Genomic DNA, 26,330 nt, shown 5'->3' with positions numbered 1-26,330 from the left:
ATGCTGAAAATCCAATTTTACTTCCAAGGAAGGGATGTTTTCCTTTTCTTTTCGTTTCTTTTTTTTTTTTTTTCCTTTTGGGTTTTTATTCCTATTTCTTAAAATGGCAATCTCGATGGGAATTGGCATACTCATACATCAAACTTCATTTGTGCCAACATCAGGTTAAATAATTTCTCTAAGCTCTAAGTACACCATGAAATTGAGCATACCTATGTGGGCTATTGCTATTGACTTCTCAAATTATTACATTATACATTTCTTCTTAAAGCCAGACAAATATGATATTTTCAGGGCTGGAAGACACAAATTTATCTCTTCCTATTGCCCCCCAAAGACATTATAAGACGCTGTGTCTTCTGGTTCGTGCAGGAAAAAAACACCGAATTATTGCCAGCCAGAACACCCCTGAAATGATTTCTAGATCAAGCTCCCCAATTTACTTTAGGTCTATGTATGTGTTACTACATGACATTCATTATTTTTTTCTGATTATTACATGTTATTGTAGAAATCTGGAAAATTATGTAAAATTACATTGGGAGGAAAAAAATCATTTGTAATTCTGCCCAGATAATCATGATTATATTTTGAGGTAAAATAATTCCTTGCCAACCCCAACTTGGCCAACTGAAGTACTGAGATGACACTGTTTTGTAGCATTATGCCAGAAATTAAAATTCCACTACCTATTTACATATACGAGATTCAGTTCAATCTCCTTAAACAAGTGCAAAATGATGATATTTCTTTAAATTCTACCTCTTTGATATAAAAATAAAAGAACAGATATGCAAAATTTAGCCTTTGTACAAAGAAGTGGGGAGGGGCATTTAAATTGCTGAAACCTGTTAAAACAAAATAAAGGGGAAATATAGGGCCAATTACAACAGAACACTAATATTAGGTTTAAAAAGTCACACTGGAGTAGCATGTACATAAAATTAGTGGAATACATTGCCTTTAGCAGATAATGGGCACTAAAAATAATATTTCACTGGAAGATTGAAGAAAGCAAATCAGTAGTATGATTAACTACCAATGCAGATATTTGTTAACTCCACAGATCTCTTTCATTTTGCAATATCTTTCTATGCTTTAAGTATAATGCATACTATTGTTTTTCAGTAAAACTCTTATTTTCCATAAACTATTGATATAATTGTAAGTTTGTAATACATTAGAGTCCCTGGAATTTAATGACCATATTGATAAGGACTCCATACATACACCCTTCTAGTCTTTTGCATTTATGTTATATATTTATACTTTTTCTTTCAGAACGGAATCATTGTATTTTCTAACTTGCTTTTTCTTTAACAACATAATTTTGTTTTTCTTCTTCTATGCTACTATATTTTCTTCTGAATAATTTTGAATAGCTGCATAGATTCTCATCAATCATCCCACAACTTATTAAGGCAACCAGTTTTTGGACTATTAGGCTCCCCTTCTGTCCATTGTTCTCCCTAATAAATAAAGCCACAATTAATATTTTCGAATTTAACTCGGGCATATTTTTGATTTTTGTTAAGTCCATCTCAAAGGTCCAGTTAGAAGATCTATAGGTATGACCATTTTAAGGTCTGTAATATCTTCCTCCATTTTGTTCCACAGGAATATTGCACTGGTTGTTCATTAGTTTTCTATAAATAAACTTTGATGATACTGGATATTATATCATTAAAACATCTTACCAATGTTATAAATGAAAGAGTCTACCTTATTGTTACATGAATTGCAATTGTTGATTACCAGATAAATATTCTAAGCACTCCTTTATATTTATTTTCCTTTTTTTTCTTTTGTGAATGGCCCTTTTTCATGTTTTCACATATTTTTCAATAGAGGCACTCTTTTCTAAGATCCTTTTAGATATAATGGCTGTTAATTTTTTTGTTTTATTTTTTCTTGAGGTGATCCTTTGACTTCTAGTTAATTTCAAAGTTTTAATTAGAACAAAGAAGTTTGCATTCATATTCGGCCAAATCCAATGATCTTTTCTTCAGGGTTTCTGTCTTTATGTTTTTGCAATCCAAACTTTTCTTGTCTTAGTAGCACCTGAATAGAAATATGACGTTCACAGTAGTATTTTTATCAGCACATATCTCTATAAGTTTCTTGTGAGCTTCCTTAGAGATTTTCCTACACGTCCTCATGAAAAAAATCTCACGACTTGGAGTCACCCTTCCTCCTGAAAACGCTGAGGGATTCAGCTCTTCTATTGGCTAATGCTGTTTGTCTTTAGTTTCATTTACCTCTCAGGTAAATTATTTCCTACTAAGCCTCTAATTTCTTATGCAAATACGTCTCTGTTGGGCACAGACCAACAGTTTGCCAGACACAGTCTGACACATTTGAATGTCTTTTCTGCTCAGATTAGACCCCTGTGACATTTAGGTATTTGCCACATGGAGGTTAGGTGCTCTCCCAGGCCAGAAGGATTCTTACATGCCTGGAGGGTGAGCAATTATCCTGAAGTCTGAAATATCATTGACTAACATTCATTGTTCTGAGTGATGGTGAGATGCATTATTTCTTTTCGAGTTTTCATATGGGAAGATAGAGAAAAAAAAAAATAGTAGCCCACACTGTCCTTTTGCATTCCAAACTCAGAAGTTTTTCCCAAGAGGAATTTTAATATTTCTTAGCTGAAATTAAAACTCAAGCAACTGAAACATATAAAATTCAACACTATAATGTATGCTAAAATAAGTTCTTTTAGCCAAAGGAAAATTATAGCAGATGGAACTCAAGATCCATTAAAGGAAGGATTAAAGATTATCAGAAAGCATAAGTATCTTAGTAAACATATTAATAAAAATACTATTTTTGTAGAAACTTTATTTTATATATACATATATTTTTAAAAAGACTAATGCTATTTAAAGAAAAACTAATAAAATATATTGGGGGATCTATAACAATAAAATATAAGAAAACAGAAAACAAAGAGTGGGGGAAGGATACATTGAATTATATCATTGTAAGATTCGCATATTGTCTTTGAAATAATATAATATTATTTGAATGTAGACCATAATTACTTATAACAGAAGTAATGTAATCACTAAAGTAATGAACAAAAATAGCACAAAAATGTAGCTACATATTAATACACAAGAAAAATACAAAGCAAAAAAATACACAATTTACCCAACAGAAAGCAGAAAAGCAACAGCATAAACATAAAATAAATTTCAATATTGAAGAGCTAAACTGAATTATATTAATAATCACATTAACTGAATTGACTAGACAATCCATTAAAAGGCATATATTTTTAGACTAGATTAAAAAAAAGAAGGCCCAAGTATATTTTCACACGATATACTTAAAATATAAACACACATATAATTTGAATGCAAAAGTGTGGGAAAAGTACATCATGGTGTTGCTATAATAACATTACACAAAATAGACTTTGAAAAAAATTACCAAAAGTTAAAATATAATTCACAACATTAAAAGGAACAAGTTCATCAAGAACAATAACAGTTAAATGTGTTCGTACCTTCAAAACTTCTGTATACATGAAGAAAAACTTGGCAGAAATAAAGGCAGAAATAAATAGACGTGAAACATAGTTTGAGATTTTATCCACCATCTCTAAGTATCTGATAAAACAGGCAAACAAAAAAGGACAGTAAAAATATAAATGATTTGAAAGAGTATTAACCAACATGTTCTAGTTGACACTTATTAAATGTTACACCTGTGTAATATACATGGAATATTTATTAAAATAGATGGTAGCCTAGATGCTGAAACATATATTAACAAATATTAAAGCCTTGAAATAATTCCACTTATAGCCTCTAACCACAATGGTATTTAATTAGAAATTAATAGTGATAAAATATCTTTAAAAAATCCCTAAGTATTCAAAACTTTATTGACAGACCTAGCATAAACAATGAATCTAAAAATAAATCACAAGTTAAAATTTAAGAAATTTAGAATATTGAATAATGATGAAAGCACACTATATAAAAACTTGTTGGATGCAATGTAAGTAGTGCTTAGAGGAAAATTTATAGCTTAAATGCTTATATTACAAATTAAAGATGTAACATCAATTGTTTAAGTTCCTTCATTAAGAAACTGGGAAGGAAAAGCAAATTAAAGCCAAAGTAAGTAAAACAAAAGAAATTATCAAAATAAGAGGAGAAATCAATGACATCGAAAATAGGTAAACAGTATAGAAAATCAACAACAAAGTTAGAAGCTAGTTTTTTGAAAAGATTAATAATATTGATTAGCCTATAGCAAAAATGAATGAAGAGAAAAAGACATACTCAGCAGAGAAAGAGAGAGAGAGACAGAGAAAGAGAGAGAGAGAAAAAATAATCAATAGAAATAAAAATGTAGTCCTCCCTGAGATTTTTATATATATTTAAAGATTAATGGTTAATAATGAAATGTTATGAACAACATTATGCCAACAGCAGAGACAACTTAGATGAAATGAAGACATAACTTTAAAAAGCATATATTATCAAAATTGACACAAGCAGAAGTAAAAAATCTGAATAGCTCATATTTATTAAAGAAATTGAATATAAAACTGCACAAAAATAAAAATAAAAATGAAATAAACTTTATACTTCTATTGTTACACTGATGGAGTCTGTTAAATATTTAATAAAAATAAAACCCTAAACCAAGAAAGTTGCAGGTCATTTTTTCTCATGAACATAGACTTACAAAGTCTCAGTAAAATATTAGCAAATCAGCCAGGTGCGGTCAGGTGCACCTGTAGTCCCAGCTACTTGAGAGGCTAAGGCAAGAGGATAGCTTGAGCCCAGGAGTTTGAGGCTGTAGCATGCTATGGTCTCGCCTATGAATAGGCATTGCACTCCAGCCTGGGCAACATAACAAGACTTCAGTCTCTAAAACTAACTAACTAACTAAATAAATAAATAAAATAATAACAAATCAAACCTAGCAATATATGAAAAAGGTTAATATATTTTGTCCAAGTGGGATTTATCTCAGAAACATAAAGTTAGTCTAACACTCAAAAATCAATGCAATTCAACACATTAATAAATTAAAGGACAGAAAAGTATAATATACTCATATTGAAAGATTCAGAAATTCATTTGCCAAAATTGAAGACCTATTGAAAAGAGAAACACTCAAAAATTTGGAATCGAATAAAACATTAATCAGATAGAAGGTATATCTACAGAATACATACAGTTAACACCATACTTTTGGGTGAAATATTCAAATATCAGGGATAGACAAATATATTCTCTTTGCTATTTCCATTTGAAGTTTTTCTGCAGATCCTGGTCAGTACAATCAGCCAAGAAAAAGAAGTAAAAGGCATAAAGATTGGAGGAGAATAAAACCTTTGTTATTCACAGTGGATATTATTGCATACATTGAAAACTCTATGAAATCTACAAAAATTCTGGAAAAATAAGTGATTTCAGCAACACTGTAGAATAAAAGATCAGTATAAAATTTCAATTGTTTTTCTATTTACTAGCAAAACATATTTAGAAAATAAAATGCTAAGAACAGTACCATTTTCCTTAGCATCCAAAACAATGAAATATTTGAGGATAAATTTAACAAAATATGTGTAAAATCTGCATACTGATACTATAAATAATTGGTAGGAGAAATTAAAGAAGAGCTAAGTATATGAGTATATGTAGGGATATATCTTGTTAATGAATTGTAAAGTCCAATATCATAAAAATGTCAATTATTTCCAGTTTAATCTATAGATTCAACATAATCCCAATCAAAACCCAGGAAGATATATTTGTAGATATCAACAAGCTAATTCCAAAGTGTACGCAGACATGCAAAAGACCTGAGTAATCAAAGGAATTTTGTAAAAGATAATGCCAGAGCACTTACACTACCTTACTTAAAGATTTATAAAGCTACGGCAATCAAGGCATTGCAGTTTTGTCTTAAAAATGGACTTTTAGATAAATGAAACAGAATGAGATTGTCACAAATAGATCCACATGCAGACAGACAATTTACTTTTGGCCACTTTCAATGAAGGAGGAAATTTCTTTTAAAGCAAATATTCTTAGAGCAACTAGATATCCATTTGGAGAATATAGCTAACCCCAATCCCTATTGTATTCTATACATAAAAACCAACTTCAGATGAAGTTTGAATGTGAACTCAGAAACACAAAGCTTCTCAAAGAAAATATAGAACATCTTCACAACCTCCAGCTAGAAAAAGATTTCCTACACAGACACACAAAGCACTAACCATAAAATTGATAAGTATGGAATTTTTCAAAATTCATAATTTCTGCTCCCTAAAAGGTAGCATTATAAACTGGAAATATAAGCTACGTCATACACATGACAAAAAAATTATACCTAGAATTTTCATAGAATTCCTACAAATCCACTATAAAAAGACAAAGAACCCAATTAAAAATGGGCAAAGAACTTTAACAGACAGTCACCAAAGAAAATTTTTAAAATGACTAATAAACACATGATAAGGTGGTACTTAATGTATTTACTTATCAGGCAAATATAAATTAAAAACACAACAAAATATCATTTTTGCCTACTAGAATGGTTAGAAGTAAAAGCTTAACAGCACAAAATATTGGCCCAAATGTGGATCAACTGTAATTCTCATACATTGCTGGTAGGACTGTTCAGTGGTACAACCACTGTGGTGAACTATTGGGCACTTTCTTATGTAGTTAAACATTTATCTACCCTACAAACCATCCATTCCAATCAAATCCTAGGTATTTACCCAAGAGAAGTAAAACATACACCTTCACAAAGACTTGTACAAGAAAGTTCATATCAATCTTATTAATAATAGCCCAAACCTGGAAAAAAAAATCACAGCCCATCAAACGTAAAATAGGTATATAATCTGTGGCATATTCATATAGAAGAATACCAAAAACTAAAAAGGAATGAAGTACTGATAACACCAACAACATGAATAAAACTGATAAAACTCAAAAATAACATGTTGTGTGGAATAAGACCTAAAAAAGAGTGTATGCAATATGATGGTACTTATCTGAAGTTCTAGAAGAGACAGTATTATACTCTGATGATGGAATTCTGAAGAGTTGTTACTTACAGAATTTGAGAATTGAGTGGACTATGGCACAAGAAACCTTCGGGGGTGATAAGAATGTTCTTTATCATGTTTTGTTTGGTGATTACTGGGCCATATACCACTGAAATAACTTACTGAACTGAACACTTAAGCAGTGCATATTTGATTTAATGTCAATTTTATCTCAATTAAAAGTAAATATATTTTCAAGAGAAAAAGATATACTTAAAAAGCATGACTAAAGAACTTAGAGGACAATAAAGAAAGTGTGATATGATAGAAAACCAGCAAGAAAAAATTGTATATAGTTGAAATAAATCCAAATGCATCAGTAACTGTGATAAATATGAATGAACTAGACTTTCAAATTAAAAAGAGAATAGCTAAATTGGATTACAAAGTTAAAATTGGCCTCTTTGTTTTCTTGCAGGAGGTACCCACCCAGTACCCAAAGATTATAGACAAGTAGAAAGTAGGAGGATTAAAGTGTGTGTGCGTGTGTGTGCATTTGTAGGTATAGTAGGCAAATACCAAGAGAAAACTGTTTTACTTTATCAATATCAGATGACTTAGACTTTAAAGCAAAATCATTATCAGAGGCAAAAAAGGTCATTAAAGGAAGAAATAACAATTTATCAGTTAGAGACAACAATTCTGAATTGGTATGCACCTAATGCAGACCAGTGTATATAAAGCAATGATGTGTATGAATGTATATATGTATACAAAGCATATATACATATAGGCAGATATAATTACAGAGAGAAAATGACCTGGTCTGAATCATAGAGGGAAACACTGAATGGCTTGTTAGGGACATTACTGTGAGCTGTGCTTTCTGCAGTTTGTGTTGAAAGAGTAAATCAAGCTTTTCAGATGCCAGATCACCTGGGAGGTACTTTGAAGCCATAGTATCCCCTAACTGCCCTGTGTAAGATGCAGTAAATGCAGCTTTAATTAAGGATATTTTTAGGCAACATTAAGAATTTTGTCCCAACTATATGTAACACATGCATATAACTACACACACACACACACAGATGTAGATATACACATAGTTTACATGGTGTGTGTATACTACATATAATAGTATGTATATCTGTATCTGTTTACATATATATGCTATGTATGTGTATATGTTTGTATGTCTGCAAGGTAGGCAATTTAGTTGTTGGCTATGATAGAAGGCATGGGAGAGGTATTTGTTAAATATTTTATTTTGTTGTTTTATTTTATTCTCCTAATAGACTTCTAAATTAGTAATATTGTCCAATTTTACAGATCACAAAACCAAGTCATACAGATTAGTTATATAAAATGTACAAAATTCATTTTCTCTTTATTTTTACTGCTACTATTATTATTCACTTTTATAGACCATAAAAATGGCTAGCAAATGGAGATCTGGATTTTTAATTCAGGTCTTAATCTAAAGTGTAGTACCTTGACTGCTAGCTGTTCCTACCTCTTCCATTTGATGGTTCCAAAATGGATCAAGGAGCCAGACTTGAATTCTGGAAGAAAAGCTCATACTTGGGGATTGGTCTCAGGAGCCACACTGAGACTCTCAAATTAGAAGCCAATAAATCTCTCAGTCATAAAATCAGAATGACATTGAAAGTATATATGATGCTTGATTTTTTTAAAAAAAATACATTTGGGTATTAAAATACAAATCTCCAACTCTCCCAGTGATACAGGAGCTAGAGGAAGACGTTGAAAATTCATAGCAAGTAAAGGATAGCCAATGGAAGGTAAAATATACAGTACCCATTATTAATAAATCAAAATATATAAAATGCCATTGATATTTTCTTTATTTCGTGTGCTGCTTTCATGATTCTCTTTTACAGAACATAAAAATATTTTAAGGTCTTTCAGTTATAGGTTCATCTGCAACCTCTGTCTTTGAAACCCTTTTTCCCCCCGGGAGCTAGTAATTTCTCAATCAGAACTGATCATCCCCCAGTCATTGGGATTAGCTGTGCAGTGAACATCTGGAGCAGCCACACCAAGCCACACACTTGGAACCTCCCTGCTGCAGATACTGCCATTGACAGGAGTCGGTGGCACCATAGGATCGCTGCTCTTACCTCTTAGCCCTAGGCTTTCTTGGTTTCTACTTCCCCATGCTACCAACTGTGAATCACACCAGGTGACAGGCAGAGGACAAGACCAGTTTCCTTCGGAAGAACTGCAGAACCCAAACATTCCTGAATGTTTGGGGAAGAATGGAATGGAAGAAACTTTCAGAACTTAATCTTTAGTTTGTCCCTTTCCCTAAAACATGAAGCCAGGGTTGTCTTCTTCCATTAGGAAATCATCTGTTAACTGTGGGATGTAAATGCAAGTGTGGACCCAGGCAACTAGAAAGGCACTGAGCAGTAGGTGAGCCTCTCTACTGAGGAGATGGGGCTTATGGAACAAGCATTCCATCTACTTGTATTTAAGAGTGTGGAGATACAATCTTACCAACATTATTATGTGACTAATATAATTCCCAGGAGCCAAGATTGTGCAGTCTCTAAATGTTCCATTATCTCATTGGCCTCCCTACACTGCTATTACTATGATTATATGTCTGCAGTTTGTGATTTTGGCTTGAGTGAACATTATCAATAAATATAGATGATTCACATACACTGTATTTTAATCTGACTTACATCAGAAAGGTGAGAAAATCACTCTGCGGAAGCCAGTGCTTGGAAGAGCCTCAGTTCAATTTTTCAACAAAAAGATTTGAGTATGGTTCAGGTTTGTCTGAAAAGAACAGTTGATGAAAACATTTCCTTATTAGTCAGCAAACATGAAAAGATTTGCTTACAGCTTTATTGTACGTGATAAAAGCAAATTAGTAAAAATTCCACTATGAACAGATCTTACATTTTGAGCTTCCCTTGCTGTTGTCTTATAAATTAATAAAGCCATATTCCAGATAACACTGGGATCTTGAGTTTGGTGAAAAAAGGAGAAAATCCTGATTCTCAAATCAAAGAGGTGGTTCTTATACAAGCAACATGTTATTTGCTGTGCGTGGTAATGAAGGTGCAGGTGTAATGGAAAAATAAACACTAGAAAAAAACATCAAGGGTGGAGCTCCAGTTATGTAGGGGTAGCGATGATAATAGAATTTCAAAGTTTGCAACTCTGTTGTGCCTTTTGACCTATACGAGCCAGGAAAATACATGCTACATTAATTATAGGAAGTGGAATTTTGTTTTAGCAGGATGAAAGACATAATAGTCAGATGGGTGTTATTCATGTTCTTATTTAGAAAAGGGATATATGTGATATGTGTAAGATTGTGTGTGTGTGTTTTACATGCTACCATTAATAGATAGGAGGTGGGATATGGAACAGTTTTAATTTTGGGGTGATATAGAGGTCAAAGATATTTGTGTAATGTATACAGCAGAATGCATGGCCTACATTTAATTTTACACAGGCAGAAATATTTTCTAGCTGCTTCCAACTGGTATGATCACTGATTCATTGATGATGTAAGATTAAGAAATTGCCTTATTGTTAAAAAAAAAAAACTAATAAAAAAGAAGGATTATCTACTGTAAAGATGAAAGACAGAGACAAAATAACTCATCTGTAATGCAGATTTATTAATAGTCATTCACTGATTTTCAGTAAAATACTCTTCACGTAACCTTGACTTTATTAAGGAGTCCTTAAGGTGCATTTGGAAGACAGATAATGAGTTTGGGGAATAGCCTTATCTACATCAAGCTAATCTTTAACAGCTTGGAAAGGAACTAGCATAAAGTTTTCCAATTTGAGTGACAGAAGCATGTTAAGATGAAACCATTTAAAACGCCCTTTTAATATGAAGACTTTATGGTACATGGCAATATTTTCATAAGAATGCTTCATGGAGCAGTGGGAACATAAAATAAATAAGAAATATAAGAAACCATGGAGCTTTCATACTATTCTTGAGGGTCAAATGAATTGCTAGTTAAGAGAATAAAGAATTCTACTGTCCGAGGCCTCTGAGTGGCACTTTGTATCTGGGTTAATAAAAGCAAGTCAGACGTCCCCAGGGGGAAAAAAGTGTTTCATTCACGTTAGCTGTCTCCTTTAAAGGGAGGGACAATCTGAAGGGAGGGATTTTGAGTGGCATGTCATTGTCGAGACTGCACATGCCACATTGTCAGGACTTCTATGGAGAGAAATCCGCAGGCACCCTCTGACCCTTCGCAAGCGCAGGACTGCGTGTGTCTGTGCGTAGGCAGGCTGAGAGCCGAAAGAAAGAGGGATGAAAAGAAAACTAATTGAGAAGTATCTTTCTAATGAGACAGCTCATATTTACCCATGTGCAGATTCCCAAGTTCAGATTTTTCTCCTTTAGTGAAAATGCGGGTGCACGTCTTTAGCATAAGACTAGACATGTCATGAGAAGCTATTTTCCCTCAGCTTCTATGCAAGAGTTACATCACACGCCGAGCTGAAACAGGCCACAGTGTTCAGAGCTGGAAACATATTCATTAGCGAAGCTTTTCTTTCCTGTTGTTTCTGATAACCTTATTTTTAAGTCTTTTACTTATTTCATCTGTTTGCTGATTTGTTTTGTTTTCCTTTCCTCTCTCTTGTCCCGATGGACTTAGACTGTTTCTTACTTCTGTCTTCAGTCCTTACAAATTTAGGATTTCACCAAAAATATCTTCAGACATGACACAGAAATTCAAACCAGGATATTTCAGCGTGGTTTTTTTTGTTTGTTTGTTTTTGTTTTTGAGAATTCACTTGCCCCAGCAATAAGGCACTCCCAAAATTTGCCCCAAAGATTTAAATACTTTTTTGCAATGTTTAATTGATCCAGTGTTTTCTAACTTTGGTATAAAATCATTTCTCCATCTTTATATGACCCAAATGGATCATTTGTAGGTACAAGCAAAGGCTAAAAAGTGCAGATAGATCTGCAGTTGATAAGATGGGACTGTAATAACGAGTAAAACAAGAAGCAACTCCCCCCTACATTCCTCAGAAATTTCAGTCTTGGGGGTAGTAAGAAAGCTGGGATTTAGTGACTTGATTGAGCTTTTTTTTTCCCTTTAAGAAGCAAGTGATAATTCATCTGCAAACACACCTTTTTTGCTCTGTTGTCAATAGAAAAGTTGTTTTGCTAATGGTTATCTGTCTCCAAGTCCTTGACCTGCTTGTAAACACATTTCTGCAGGAAAACCCTGGGCAGTGGCCTCGGGACTTTGCGTCAACAACAAGAGATAAAGTGACCACAACTTAACCTGTTCTGGCCTGGAGTGCCCTCTCCTGCCCCTTGACCAAGCCTGTCCCTAATCTCTCTGCCGAAGGAACAGATTGCTGGCAGGGCTGGCCGTGACACAGCATGACCCGCACTGCTGCATGGTTCTCCTGCTCAATTTTTAAAAATTTGACTTATCCCTGCCAGGAATCCCATTTAAACCATCTTTCTATTAACTGAAGGGAGAAAAAAGTTCTACTGGCTGATAAGTTGGTCAGATCTGTGTCTTCATGGTTCTAAAAGAATTAGTACAAAAGAAAAAAAAAAAGAGAGAGAGTCAAATTCATGGATTTGCTCAGCTTAGTGCCGTGGACTCTCATCTCCTGCCCTCAGACATTTTGAAATGCAGACAACTTTTAAAAACATAAAACATTAAAATCATTCCATGTCCCCTGTGGTCATTCTTCCTAAAACTGTGTCACTCTCTAGATTGTTCTCAGATATCTTCCTTCACGTTCTGTTATTGGTCTGTTTTCCTTTCTTTTCTTCTTTCAACCCCACATTCCCCTTTTAAGTGAGTTTTGCAAAATCATAGCTTGAATATTTCTGAAGTGTTTGATTTCTAGTGGGACTCTGGGTCCATCCTCCGCTGAGACTATTTTGGTTGCTCTTCCCTAGTGTTAACCACGTTTTTCTCTTCGAAGAGTTTTCCTAGGATGGCTGGTCCGTTTCTTCTATGCTACCCTTCTCGACTGTGACTTTCCTAACTTCTGTCATCATTGCCTAAGTATTCTTTCGTACCTGTGTTTTTGCCTCTGACTTAGTTTGCTCAAAATCAAGTGTACATCAAGTTAAGTAGTATCTATTGATGGTGCTTTCGAGGTAATAAAAGAAAAATAATGCACAGGTTTTGCCTTTGAGATGCGTATTAGTTTTGACAGAACTAAAGTGACAACCCAACTAATGAATGGAGTGCTTGATAAAGTATTTGCACATCAAAATAGATTAAAAGACTATTTTCTGTGATTTTCTTTTTGTTTTTTTTTCAGTTAAATTAATAAGTTTAACTATTATAGCAATTGAACTAGAGATTATCTGCTAGGGTTTTATCTGCTCCAAGTTTCAAGCAAGATTCTCAGAGTTGTAGCATGAGCAACATTTTTGTTATATTTTTGGTGGCTAAGGTCATTATTCTCTAAACTGTGAAATGTCCAGAATAATAACATGATCTTAAATACTAATTTGGCTTCATGTCTGACATAGGTTTTGCTTTTTGTGTGTCTCAAAGGTGATTTATCCCTTACTTGTGGGATAAGTAAATTATAAAGGATGGTCAAAAAGTGCTGTTTTGCATTTATGTTAACATGAGTAATTAGAATGCTGATTCTTTAAATACCGGTTTTTCACATTTGTGATATGAACATCTGATACTATAATCTATATCTTTCTTTTATGAGGGGAATATAATTGGCAAAGTCTTTTTTATGAAATATACGTAATAATTGTGCAGAAAACTATACTAAAGATATACAACACAATGATTATCAAAAAATGTACATCTAAAAAGTTACCACCCATGTCAAGAAAAAGGACATGATCAGCATCGCAGAAGCTGTTTTCTGTTTTCGCAGAAGCTTCTAAAGCTCTTTCCAAAAGTAATAATTATCTTGATGCTTATATAATCACCTTTTGGTTTTTCTTTATGGTTTTACCTCCTAAGCAAGTATACTAAACACTGTGGTTTAATTTTTTCCCACTTTTTATAAATTTATAAATGGAATCATTTATTCTTTTGTGCCTGGTTTCTTTCAATCAACATTATCTTTGTGTCCCTTACTCCTTGTGTGTGTAGCTCCAGTTTGTACATTTTTATCACTAAATAATATTCCATTGTATTAATAAACCACAATGTATTTATCTATTTACTGTTGATACATAGGTAAGTGGTTTCTGGATACTGTTTCTGAATCTGATGAGATATTCATACATTTTTCTGTTTTTATTTGATTAATGTTATGAATATGATGATTTTAAAAAAAATATTAAAGCTACCTTAAATAATTAAATTAACCCAATTAGTTACTGCAAATTATCATGTTTCTATTTTGCTGTATTCGGTTTTCTAAAATGTTCACATTTAGATATTATAATTTTATATTCTTCTGATCAGATTTTGGTCACAAGACTACGCAGTCCTCAAGAAAAGAATTGGAGAATAAGTTCCTCTTTTGCTCCTGTGTATAAAAGTGTAAGTAGGACTGACATAATTTCTTCTCTAAAAGTTTGATGGAATTCAACAATGGATCCTGACGTTTATTTTTCCCTTCCTTTCTCTTTTCCCTTCTCTCCTTTCCCTTTTCTTTCTTTTATAAGATGCCATTTAATTATAATTTTTTTTCATTCCTTATTGTGTCTATTTTGTTATTTTAAGGAAGTTATTCACTTAATTTACATTTTAGAGATTATTTGCATAAATGTTCATGGTATTCCCTATGTTCTTTTAGAAGTGTAAACCATTTGCAGTCATATCTTTCCTTTCTGACATTGACCGTTTTTATGAGCTTTTTCTCTCTCTTTCATTTTATTTATTTATTTTTTCTCTCTCTTTCATTTCAATCAGTCTTGTTAAGAGTCTTTCAATTTTTTTTTAACGTATCCAGATAACATACTTGAGTTTTGTTGGTGCTCTTGATTTTACATTAGTTTTTCCTAATTTAATAATTTTTGTACATTATTCCCAACCTTTTTCTTTCTTTGGTCTTAATTTGCCAATTATTTTTCTAAATTTTTTGAGATGAATAGCTAATTCATTGAGTTCTAGCTTCCTACTTTTCTGATATATGTATTCAATATTACACACAATATAAATATAAATATCACATTAGGCAGTAGCTTTCATTGTACATTCAGTACACAGTATTTTAAAAATTTTCTTTCAATTAAAATATTTTCTAATTTCTATATTATTTCTTTTCTGACCTATGGATGAGCTATAAATGATTATTTTTAAATTCTCAAATATAAGGGTGTCTTCTAGTTATATTTTTATTATTGATTTCAAGAATAATTGTGTTGCAGTCAGAGAATATTCTCTGCATGATTTTAGTTGTTTGAAATTTGTGATGATTACCCTGTGGATTTTAGAAATGTTCTATGTGTGCTTAACAAATATGTATTCTATAGTTATTGGATGTCGTGTTCTACAGAATTCTATGAGATTAATTTTGTGGATCTTGCTATTAAAAATGATCACATCCTTAATATTTTTTAGTTACTTTGTTGTTTTTGTTTGGTTTTAGTTACTGAGAGTTGTATTTTAAAATCTTCCACTAGAATTGTTGATTTGTCTTTTTCCTCTTTTAATTTTTCCATATTTTTTCTGTATATTTTGAGGCTATGCTGTTACTTGCATTTTAGTTTGAATTCTTGGTAAACTGAATCTATTGTTATTATGCCACTTGAACTTTTCTTACCTTAAAGTCCACTATGTCTTCTATTAATATAGGTAAATGAATATTATTCTCCTCTTTTTGGTAAATATTTGCATGATATATCTTTCTCCATTCTTATTTTCAACTTTTCTATATTTGTTAGAGCATAGGTATTTCACTTATGATAGCATTTAGTTGGGATTTGTTTTGTATACAATCAGAAATTTATTTTCTTTTATTTGGAGCACTTAGTACATTTATATATTATGTAAGTGCCGATACAATTGGGTTTAAATGTATTCTTTTATTAGGTGCTTTCTATTTTTTTCTGATGCTCTAAGTTTTTTTCTCTTTATATGTCATCTTTTAAAATACTTTTTTATTTTTTCATTTCCCTTCTATTAGCTTGAAAGTTAATACTCTTTCACTATTTTATTAGTGGTTAGCCTTGAGATTAGAGCATTCATTTTCAGCTTATCAGATATATATTAATTAGTACTTACTTTCTTTTCAGACAATTCAAGATAGTTAGTGCCCTTTATATCATTTTGTCTCTCTTTATTAGTATGATACTTCCAAAATTTATTTTAATTGTAAATACGTAAACACAATAAGACATTAGTATCATTTATTAGAGTTAATATTAATCTGTACCTATCCATGTTTTCCATTTCTTTCTCGATCTTTGATCTTCCATTTTATATTAATTTCCTTCTGTTTGGAAATATCTTTTAGCACTCTCTTTTGTACAGAGATGCTGGTAATAAATCCTCAAGATTTGTCTTAAAATTGCTATAGTTCTCTTTTAGTTTGGAGAAACAATTTTTACTGGATATAAAGTTCTAGGTTGGCAGTTGTTTCTTTGTAATGTTTCAAAAATATATTTCATTGCTCTCTTCCTCTTATGTTTCTATTGAGAAATTAAATGTATATCTTACTGTTGTTCCTTTATAGGAAATCTGTCTTTTCTTTCTTCTAGATTTATTTTTCAGAAGATTTTTCTGTTTATCTCTCATTTTTACCAGGAGCTAGATTTTTATATTTTGTATTTTATATTTTATTTTCTAGTTGTCTCCAGCACAAATTTTGGAACAAATTTACTAGTACAAATTTACTATTAACCAGAAACCTGGACACTAATATTTATTCCTTAGTAATACCTAATGATTATGGGTAGAATTATCTACTGCCTTTAGTCTTTCTCTTTCAAAAGAATAAACTTACTCTCTTTATTCCAGTTAGAAATTTACACTTAAACCTTCTGTATTCTGACACCCTTTAATTAATTTCTTTAATAATTTTATATCTGTCCAGTCAAACATGAATTATATCCAATTTTGTGAGTGTCAGTTAAGAGTCATGCATCTCTCCAAAGGTCTAAACTGGTCTTTGGGAAAATCAATGACTTTTTTCTTCTTCAATAACAATTATATGATTTTTTCCATTTTCAGAAATGGGTGCATTTGGGACTAAATCTTTCCTGAAATTTATTTGGAAACCATGAACTTAGACATTAATTGTCTGCAAAATGCTTATGCCCAAGAGAGAAAAGATTTTCTAAAAAAATAATCCTCTTCTACAAATGAATTTCAAATATTCTGAAGAATGGCATTCAATATTTTTCATGATTTGGCTCCTGCCCATCTATTTTAGAAGATATTATAACTGCTGATGAGCACATGTCAGAGCATTCTATTTGACTCAAAAGCATTTGAAATTTTGTCTAGTGGTTATATATTTTGTATGGAAATATTGAATATTGAATAAATGTATACTAAAAACCAAAATCAATCTTCTTACATTTATATTTTGGGAATTTTTTGGTTATAAAGAGGAAAGACCATTCAAATATAAGCAAAGTAAAAAAGATAATTTATTGGAAGAATTCATAAAATTCAAGGTTAGATATAAAACCATATTTCATTTCCATATTGGAACTGGGGATTGGAAGGTCAGAAACCAAGATAAACTAACTGCTTGTGTGGGCTCCATGAAATTTCACCATTGTGTCCTTTCCAACTACTTCATTCTTCTCTTTCTCTTTTGTAGAATAGCTTCTCAGCATAGGCAAGCCAATGGGTAATCAGTATCACCACCTATTTTACATCACGTCCCAGTTCAATCAATTACCAGAAGCTTACTAGCATCTCTATGTCCTATTTCCACACTTCTGAGAGAAAAATCGTATTGAACTACATCCAGCCAGTTGGTAGTCTATACCTCAATGAGCTACAGCCAGGGTGCAAAGATGGTAGTATATATGCGGCTCCGGACCTTGGCATGGAGAGCAGCAATTAGAGAATGAGATGTGAGATCTGAAGTTGTGCATTGCAATTTTCTGTTTCAAAATTACTAATTCTAAAAGAACTAAAAAATATGTTATTTATAAAGAAATCAACTTTATCCTGAAATTGTTCCTAAGATTTTGTTTTTATCCTTTAATCCCAAGATTCTTCTTTCTCTTTGTCCTTATGAGGCAATCACTGGTCCATGGCAGACTACCCTTCATGTTTCTAAATAATTCACTCTCTCCTGGACCCTCTGCTCTAAGCTGCGAACATTCCCACCTTGTCAGTGCACCTCATCTGAGCTACATTCATTTCAGGGCGACTTCTGTGCCCAATTATGTTTCCATTTCACCTTTATGGATTCTCTTAGTGAAGAAGCTTGCTTGCTTTATTTATTTATTTTCACTTAACTCTTTCCTCTAGGGAGTTCCTCCAGGATAGCTAAAGATGGATTTTTCTAGTGTGATGAGTAAACTGTATCAGGAGAAAGATTGAGAGATTAGAGACTGCACAACTCTGAGATCATTCTGATGACTCCATCTGAAACAAGAAGTTATCTCTTTCACTATTCCCTAGTTATCAGGCTAAAGAAAATGCATAAACTTGGCAGGATACAGAAGTTGCAGCAGAGATTTTGGGGTTTTAATGGATTTTAGGGGGGAACATGACCATTCATAGAGATGTCACTGTGCTTCCTGAGGGTCTACTGGGAGGGGAAAAAAAGAACACAACCAATTTATCCGTCTGAGATATGGCTTCTCAACAAAGATCTCTCAGGATTATTCATTTCTGGGAAGTTTGCAAAAATGGCAACATGATGAGTTAATACTTTTATTAAATTTTGACAATTCCCTCATGATGTCCAATGTTAACTACCTTCCCATATATTTCACAGAGGCAGAGTTATGATATTAGGTGGGATTTATTCCCTAAATTGTGAATAGGTGTTCTTAAGTGGGTATTCACAACTTAGGCATTGCCATGTACACGTGAAATTTGCATATAGGGATATTCAGAGCATCTGTTTTGTATATATTAAAGCAATCTGTGCCTTTATTTTGGCTTATAAATAAATTCATAAATTAATTTACATTTAGGAAGCAAATGAATAACTTAAGAGATATTATACTCAATTATAATATGCACATATTAAATTAGGAAATCTTATTGGAATTTCTGTTTCCTTAATTTTTATTATTGTTTGACAATCTTGATAAAATTTTTTATGATATTTGCCATTGGTTTGCACTATTGGTTTTGATATTATTTTCTTTCATTGACCTAATCTACACAAATATTTATTAATATCTCCTGCAATTGATTTCTGAATCTATTATTTCCACATCTGTAATTCAGAGGTTGGGATGATTTGAAGATTTTTAAAATCTTTAAAAGCTTTGATATTTTTATCAGATTCCATATTCAATATTATATATTTAATTTCTTTGAATGCTGAATTTCTCGGTCATTTGAAAGAATTTATAAAGTAAAATATGAATTTTTCCATGTTGGCTAACCCTGCAATTCCTGAGCTAACTACAGTTGCTTATCTGACTCTGACTTTTCTTAAATGAGACACATCTTTAGACTTCCAAATAGTATCATTATTCTCATTTTCAAAGTTTGCAAACTTAGACTTGGACAGCTTCTGGCCCAGCTGAATGTCATAATGTCATAATATTTAATGAAATAGAGTTTTTGTTTTTGTTGTATAGTGACTCTAAGGCCTCCCAGACAACTTGACATTTTTGTGTGTGTGTGGTGGAGTCTCTTTCTGTCACCTGGGCCACAGTGCTGAGGCGTCAGCCTAACTCACAGCAACCTCAAACTCCTGGGCTCAAGCAATTCTGCCTCAGCCTCCTGAGTAGCTGGGATTTTAGGCACAGGCCACCAGCCCCAGCTAGTTTTTCTGTTTTTAGTAGAGACAGAGTCTCACTCTTCCTCAGGCTAGTCTTGAACTCCTGAGCTCAAGCTATTTTTCCACCACCCAGAGTGGTGAAACCATTTTATACAATAGATCTACATAACCAGTGTATCACTAGTTCTCTAAAACACATAGGAAAACAGGACACATTTCAAGTTTGTATCTAAATCATTCTCTCTATACCTACATTCAACTGTTATTTTCTTTTTTACAAAAAGAAAATATTGTTAAGGATGAAATTAAACATAGAAACATAGTTTCCAGATGAAAGAGTATGATCTTATTTACTGATTAAATAATGCCCTTTTATAAATGTGTGTACATGTATGTATATTTATAGACATTCATGTTTAAGCTACAGATAAGCCATAGGCATTTGAATGTGGTTATGTTTGTAAATTAAACTGAGAAGAGCAAACATACCATTAGCTCTTCAACTTTGTGATTATATGGTTTTAGCATGACTCATGGCAAAATATGACAGCGTGTATGAACACTAGATATTCACAGAGAGTAATGTGTAGAAGACACTTTTCTGTAATTGGTCCCAGGGCAAAGGACTGATCGCTTGTATAAAAACCTCCAGATATGCATTTGGTCTGGCTTCTAATTAGTGAAACAAAAAAGAGCTGAACTTTGGAAATTGTGATGAGTCCATGATCTTTTTTCCTTTAAGGAAATAATCACTTTGCCCTTGAACTCCAAAAGGGCTTGAAATCAACTGATTCTCCTCTTAAGCTCCTTAACAAGCATGGGGATTAGAGGCAAGCAGTGTAGAATGGTTCATATTAGATATAAATGATAATGGACAATAGAAATTCACCTATGAGTAAAGTACAAGCACCCTGGGAAAGTTCCTTTCATGGAGTTTATTTATTTATTTTTATGAGATATTGTGATTCTCTTGTTGCAAAGCCACACATAATACAGATGAATGATAATACTACTAGACAGAGTGAAGTTGAATGCAGAGATCTACTTACGAGCAGTTCTTTATAAAAGGCTATATGAGGTAATAGTGTTTAATGACATCAAGTATATCATAAAAGTAAAATATAATTTAAACCACTGCTCTTCTATGTATTTATTTATCAAGATAAATACTCCAACTCCATGACTTCTTCATTTTTTTTAAAGAAATAAAAGTGGATGAAACAAAAAAGGCACTACAGCCTCCCCAATTTAATTCTAGAATCTTGTCTATCTTCACTCCTATTATCAAATATATCAGAAAGTAAACAAATGCTATATCCAAGTGATCTTTGTACTTGATCTATTTTGGTCACAGTTCCACTGATCTGTGTGTATAATTCTTTTGCAGACTGATGATCCTATTCTCACCCCTTAAATGAAGAGTTTGACTTAGTGCCGTTCACCTTGAAGGCAGGTACATTCTGCACACAGTCTGAAGATGCGGCATGAATTACCTCTCCCTCTGCCACCCACCCCCAAGAAGAGAATAAAGTGTAATGGACCAAGGAGGAAGGTGGGGAGAGGGAAGGACGGGGAAGTGAAATACAGCAGGTTTGGGAAAAGGATATAGCCTTTGTGATTAATATTAAAGTTCTGAGCTCACAGACATCAAATTTTATTCCCTCTTCTTGAGATTTGGATGAACCATACCATACCTGGCTTGGAGCAAGAATCTCATGCTAAGTGATATTAAATATCAGGAATGAAAATGTCTTTAAATTTTATGCTTTTTAAAAACCTTTGAAGTTCAACCGAGTATTGGAAGACACTCTGTTGGCTTCAGAACTTGCCAACAACATGTCTGTATTCCTTTAGCCTCTCCAGTCCTCAGTTCTGTTCACCCCATTTACATATACCCTGAAAACTCAGGTTTGCACTGTGCAGGTCCACTTATATGCAAACTTTGTTCTGCCTTTGCCACCCTTAAAATAGCAACATATCCCAACAACCAACATCTCCCCTTCCTCCTCTTCCTCTTCAGCCTTCAGAATATGAAGATAAGGAAGATGAAGATCTTTATGATAATCTACTTCCACTTAATGAGTGGTAAATATATTTTCTCTCCCTTAGAATTTTCTTATTAACACTGCCTTTTCTCTAGCTTACTTTATCATAAGAATACAGTCAGTATCACATATAACGTACAAAATATGTGTTAATTGGCTATGTTATCAGTAAGGCTCTGGTCAACAGTAGACTATTAATAGTTAAGTTTTTGGGAAGTCAAAAGTTATATGTGGATTTTTCAACTGCAGTGGGGTCAGTGCTCCTAACCCCTACATCATTGAAGGGTCAACTGTATGTTCTCTTTAACATTTGTTTGGATTTAATTAGTATTCAGATGGATGTATATGCCTGTCACTTCAAAGTAAAGTTGAAGCCTAGTTGATTGTCAAATTTCTAACTCTATGGAAGCTTCTAATTGCAGAGTTGATTTGCAGTTATGTATCTGGCCAACATCTATTGAGCACATCTTTTATCCTAAGCACTGTGCTAAAGCTGGAGGAAGCAAGGATGAGTAGGAGCAACTGTTAGTCTCAAGAATATGACTGACTAAGGCTTTAGATGTGGTGCCAGGCAGGGGTAAAGCCTGACATGGCAGATGGGAAGGAAAAGCTCTGGGGAAGTTGGTGGAAGACATTTGCACTTATTATATGAGTGGAAAGGGCTGTGGCAAAAGGGACAGTGGGTACCACGATTAAAGGGGCAGTCAAGACTCAGCTTCAGCCAACCCTTGGCAGAATGCAATATGGCAGAATGCTAGGCAATTGTGCCAGAGATGCTGAGATATTAGGAAAGCCAGGAGATCTACATTTTATGAGAAATTTTCATGTTGGTTTGATTTTTTAAACACGTTTCCACAAAATGTGTTTTGTTTCCTTTGTTATATAGTTTGTCCATCAATTCAGTTTAGTATTGCTGACTACAATTAGGAACCTTCTCAAATCAAGGTAGACTACAGTTATTCCTCGTCAACAGTGACTTTTCCAACAATGATGTATTATGTTCGAACAGGGAGGTTTCCAGTGTCTCAGTCAGGATAGGCCATGATAAGATGCAGTAACAATTGACCCCCTAATTTCAGCAAGCTATGACAACAAAAGTGTGTATTTTTCACTTCAAATACATATTCATTACTTGTATTTTACAACTCTGCTCCAAGTTGTCTTCTTTTTGGGCCCCAGGATGATAGTCTTGCTTCTATCTAGAACGTTTGTAGCCATTGTGGGCAAGAGAAAATCAGCACAACCTGGCTGTTGAAGTGTCTGCTTGGAATTGACACCCAACGTGTTGAAACACGTTTTATCGGCCAAAACAAGATGTTTGGCCATGGGATGGGGACATATAATCTTCACCCATCGAGATGTGAGGGAGTAGTCATTCACAAGCAATAATGTTACTGAAAACTATTTTCAATCTGTTTAGTATCATTGGGAAACTTACATTGGGGAATAGCTGCTACTTTAGTTTCCTGAAAGTGAAACTCTCACTGTCTTTCATATTGACTTCCTTTGCTTTAGGAAACCAGCACGTGTGGCCATGTGGTGAAAAGAATAAAAGCAAACATTCACTCTTTTTTTCCAAAAGAAAACTGTGAGATCCCCTACAATTTGAATGCAGTTGTTGTAATCATGGAGATATTAAAGGTACTATTTAGTGATGGAACTGGAGAAATCTTTAACTCTTGTCAAAGATGGAAAAAAAGTCTAAAAGAATCATGCAATGTTGTTTACACGGAGTTGTTTAAAAACTCAGTAGCCTAGATTAGGAATCAGCAAACTAAGCTCTTGGACCAAATACAGACTGCAGTCTGTTTTTGTAAATATTAATAAATTTTGTTGAGACATAGTCATGTCCATTTGTTTAAAGATTATGAATAGCTGCTTTCACGCTAAGATAGTACAGTGAATTTTTACAACAGGCAGGTACTGCAAGTTCTACAAAGCCTAAAACATTTATTATCTGTTCTTTATATAAAAATCTTGTTACCTCTTTACCTAGGTTAAATGTTATTATGATTATCTATTCATTGAAGAAATATATGTTTGTATGTATCATTATATGTATAATTCTGTGCAAGATGCTAGGTATATTAATGAGCAAAATATAAAAAGATAGAGTCTTGCCATATCACCCAAATTATAGCCTAGGAGAGTACACAGATGATTAAAAAATTATCCCTTAATTAAATCTAAAACTTTACATTAAGTACTATAAGGCAAGGAATAAGGGCTTGCAAACATGTATCATGAGGGAAACTAACTTAGACTATGTCTTCCTTAAGGATATGATTCTAAAGCTAAGTTTGGAAATTTGAGTTAACTAAGTGATGAGAACATGTATAAAGGTCCTGGGTAGAGAAGGAAGCATGTTGTGTATTAGGAAGTGGGAGACATTCAGTAGTCCTAGTGAAAAAGAGTATGGACTGTGACAGCAGTGAAGATAAAGAAAAATGAGTGATTTTTGGAGACATGTAGGAGATAAGATTGATATGACTTGACAATAAATAAGAGACACACATAAGTGAGAGAGGAGAATTAAGAAGGATGATCAGGATTCTAATTTGCCCAGCTAGATGGATGGTTGATAAAATAGGAACATGCAGAGACTCAGGTGTGGAAAAAGAGTTTGTAAAGAGCCTAAGTACATTTAAGGACATGGTGAACATCCCTCTGAAGCTGAATTTTGGAGTTTGGGGATCTAATATCAGAGGGCTATTTGATCTGAAGTATAATTTGAGCAATCAGCATAGAGGATGGTATATACAAAGAAAATATACACAGAAAAGGGTCCCAGGATGGAGTCTTGAGGACCCTCAATGTGTATTAGCTGAGTTGAAGAGCATAGAAGGGCCCATAGTATGTCAGAAGAACACTCTTTTACCAGTGAAAAGAAACCAAACGTTTCTTTTGGTTATTGTCATTGAAAATGGAAAAGGGGCCGGGCGCTGTGGCTCACGCCTGTAATCCTAGCTCTTGGGAGGCCGAGGCGGGCGGATTGCTCAAGGTCAGGAGTTCAAAACCAGCCTGAGCAAGAGCGAGACCCCGTCTCTACTATAAATAGAAAGAAATTAATTGGCCAACTGATATATATATAAAAAATTAGCCGGGCATGGTGGCGCATGCCTGTAGTCCCAGCTACCCGGGAGGCTGAGGCAGAAGGATCACTCGAGCCCAGGAGTTTGAGGTTGCTGTGAGCTAGGCTGACGCCACGGCACTCACTCTAGCCTGGGCAACAAAGTGAGACTCTGTCTCAAAAAAAAAAAAAAAAAGAAAATGGAAAAGGGAAAAAATGGTTATTTTTCATGAATGGAAAAACTTTTGAAATAACCATTATTTCACTATTATTTCACCATTTGTTCAGCTCCCACTCACAAGTGAGAACAAATGGTATCTGTTTTTCCATTCATGAAAAACACTCCATGGTGTACTACTCAGACAGCCATACCGAATTTTCTTTATCCACTTATCAGTTAATGGCTATTGGGTTGATTCCATATCTTTGCAATTGTGAATTGCGCTGCAATAAACACTCAGGTCATCAAGAGTAATAATGGACATTGGAAACTAAGAAGAGAAGAGGATGGGAAGGCGGATGTGGAATAAAAATCTACCTGTGAGGTACAATGTGCACTATTTGGGTGATGGATACAATGAAAGCTGTGACTTTATCATGATACAAGTTATCCATATAACAATAACAACAAAAAAATACTTGTACCCCCTGAATTTTTTAAAATAAAAATAAATAAATAAAAGTATTCTGGAATCTTGAACTATATTGTGCACAATCCTCATGCCTTCTTCTCCCTCTTCTCATGCTGCAAAACAGTCAGTTCTTTACTCTGGAGTCACAGCCATCCTTAAAATGCAAATTGGATCATGACTTCTCCATGTCATGCGGATAAATAGCAAAGCCCTTAATATGCCTAGTGATGCTTTCTCTGTGCCACTTGGTGGTTTTTGTTTCCTGTTAACTTCTTTCATGCTATACTCATCCCAATTTTCTCCACTTTGCCTTCTTCGTTGCTAGAATGCACCACGACCCAGCCTGCCTCAGTGCCTTTGCACAAGCTGGTGCCTTTGCAGAGAATGCCCCCATCCACATCCTAATCTCTGGAACCTGTGAATATGTTTCCTTCCATGCTGAAAGGGATTTTGAAGATGTGATTAAATTAATAGTTTTAATATGACGAGATTATCCTGGATTATCCAGCAGGACCCAATATAATTATAATGGTTCTTATTTGAAGGAGGCAGGAGACTAAGAACAAGAGACAGAACAGCTAAACATGGAGGCAGATGTCAGAGAGGAGAGAAGATGCTACACTGATGGCTTTGAAGATAGAAAAAAAAAAAAACAAAACAAACCCATGAACCAAGGGACCAAAGTGTCCTCTAGATACTACAAAAAGCAAAGA

The sequence above is a fragment of the Microcebus murinus genome, chromosome 7 (genome assembly GCF_040939455.1).
Source record: "Microcebus murinus isolate Inina chromosome 7, M.murinus_Inina_mat1.0, whole genome shotgun sequence".
Classification (NCBI taxonomy): domain Eukaryota; kingdom Metazoa; phylum Chordata; class Mammalia; order Primates; family Cheirogaleidae; genus Microcebus; species Microcebus murinus.
The sequence above is the reverse complement of the archived record's forward strand: the minus strand, read 5'-3'. Positions refer to the sequence as shown.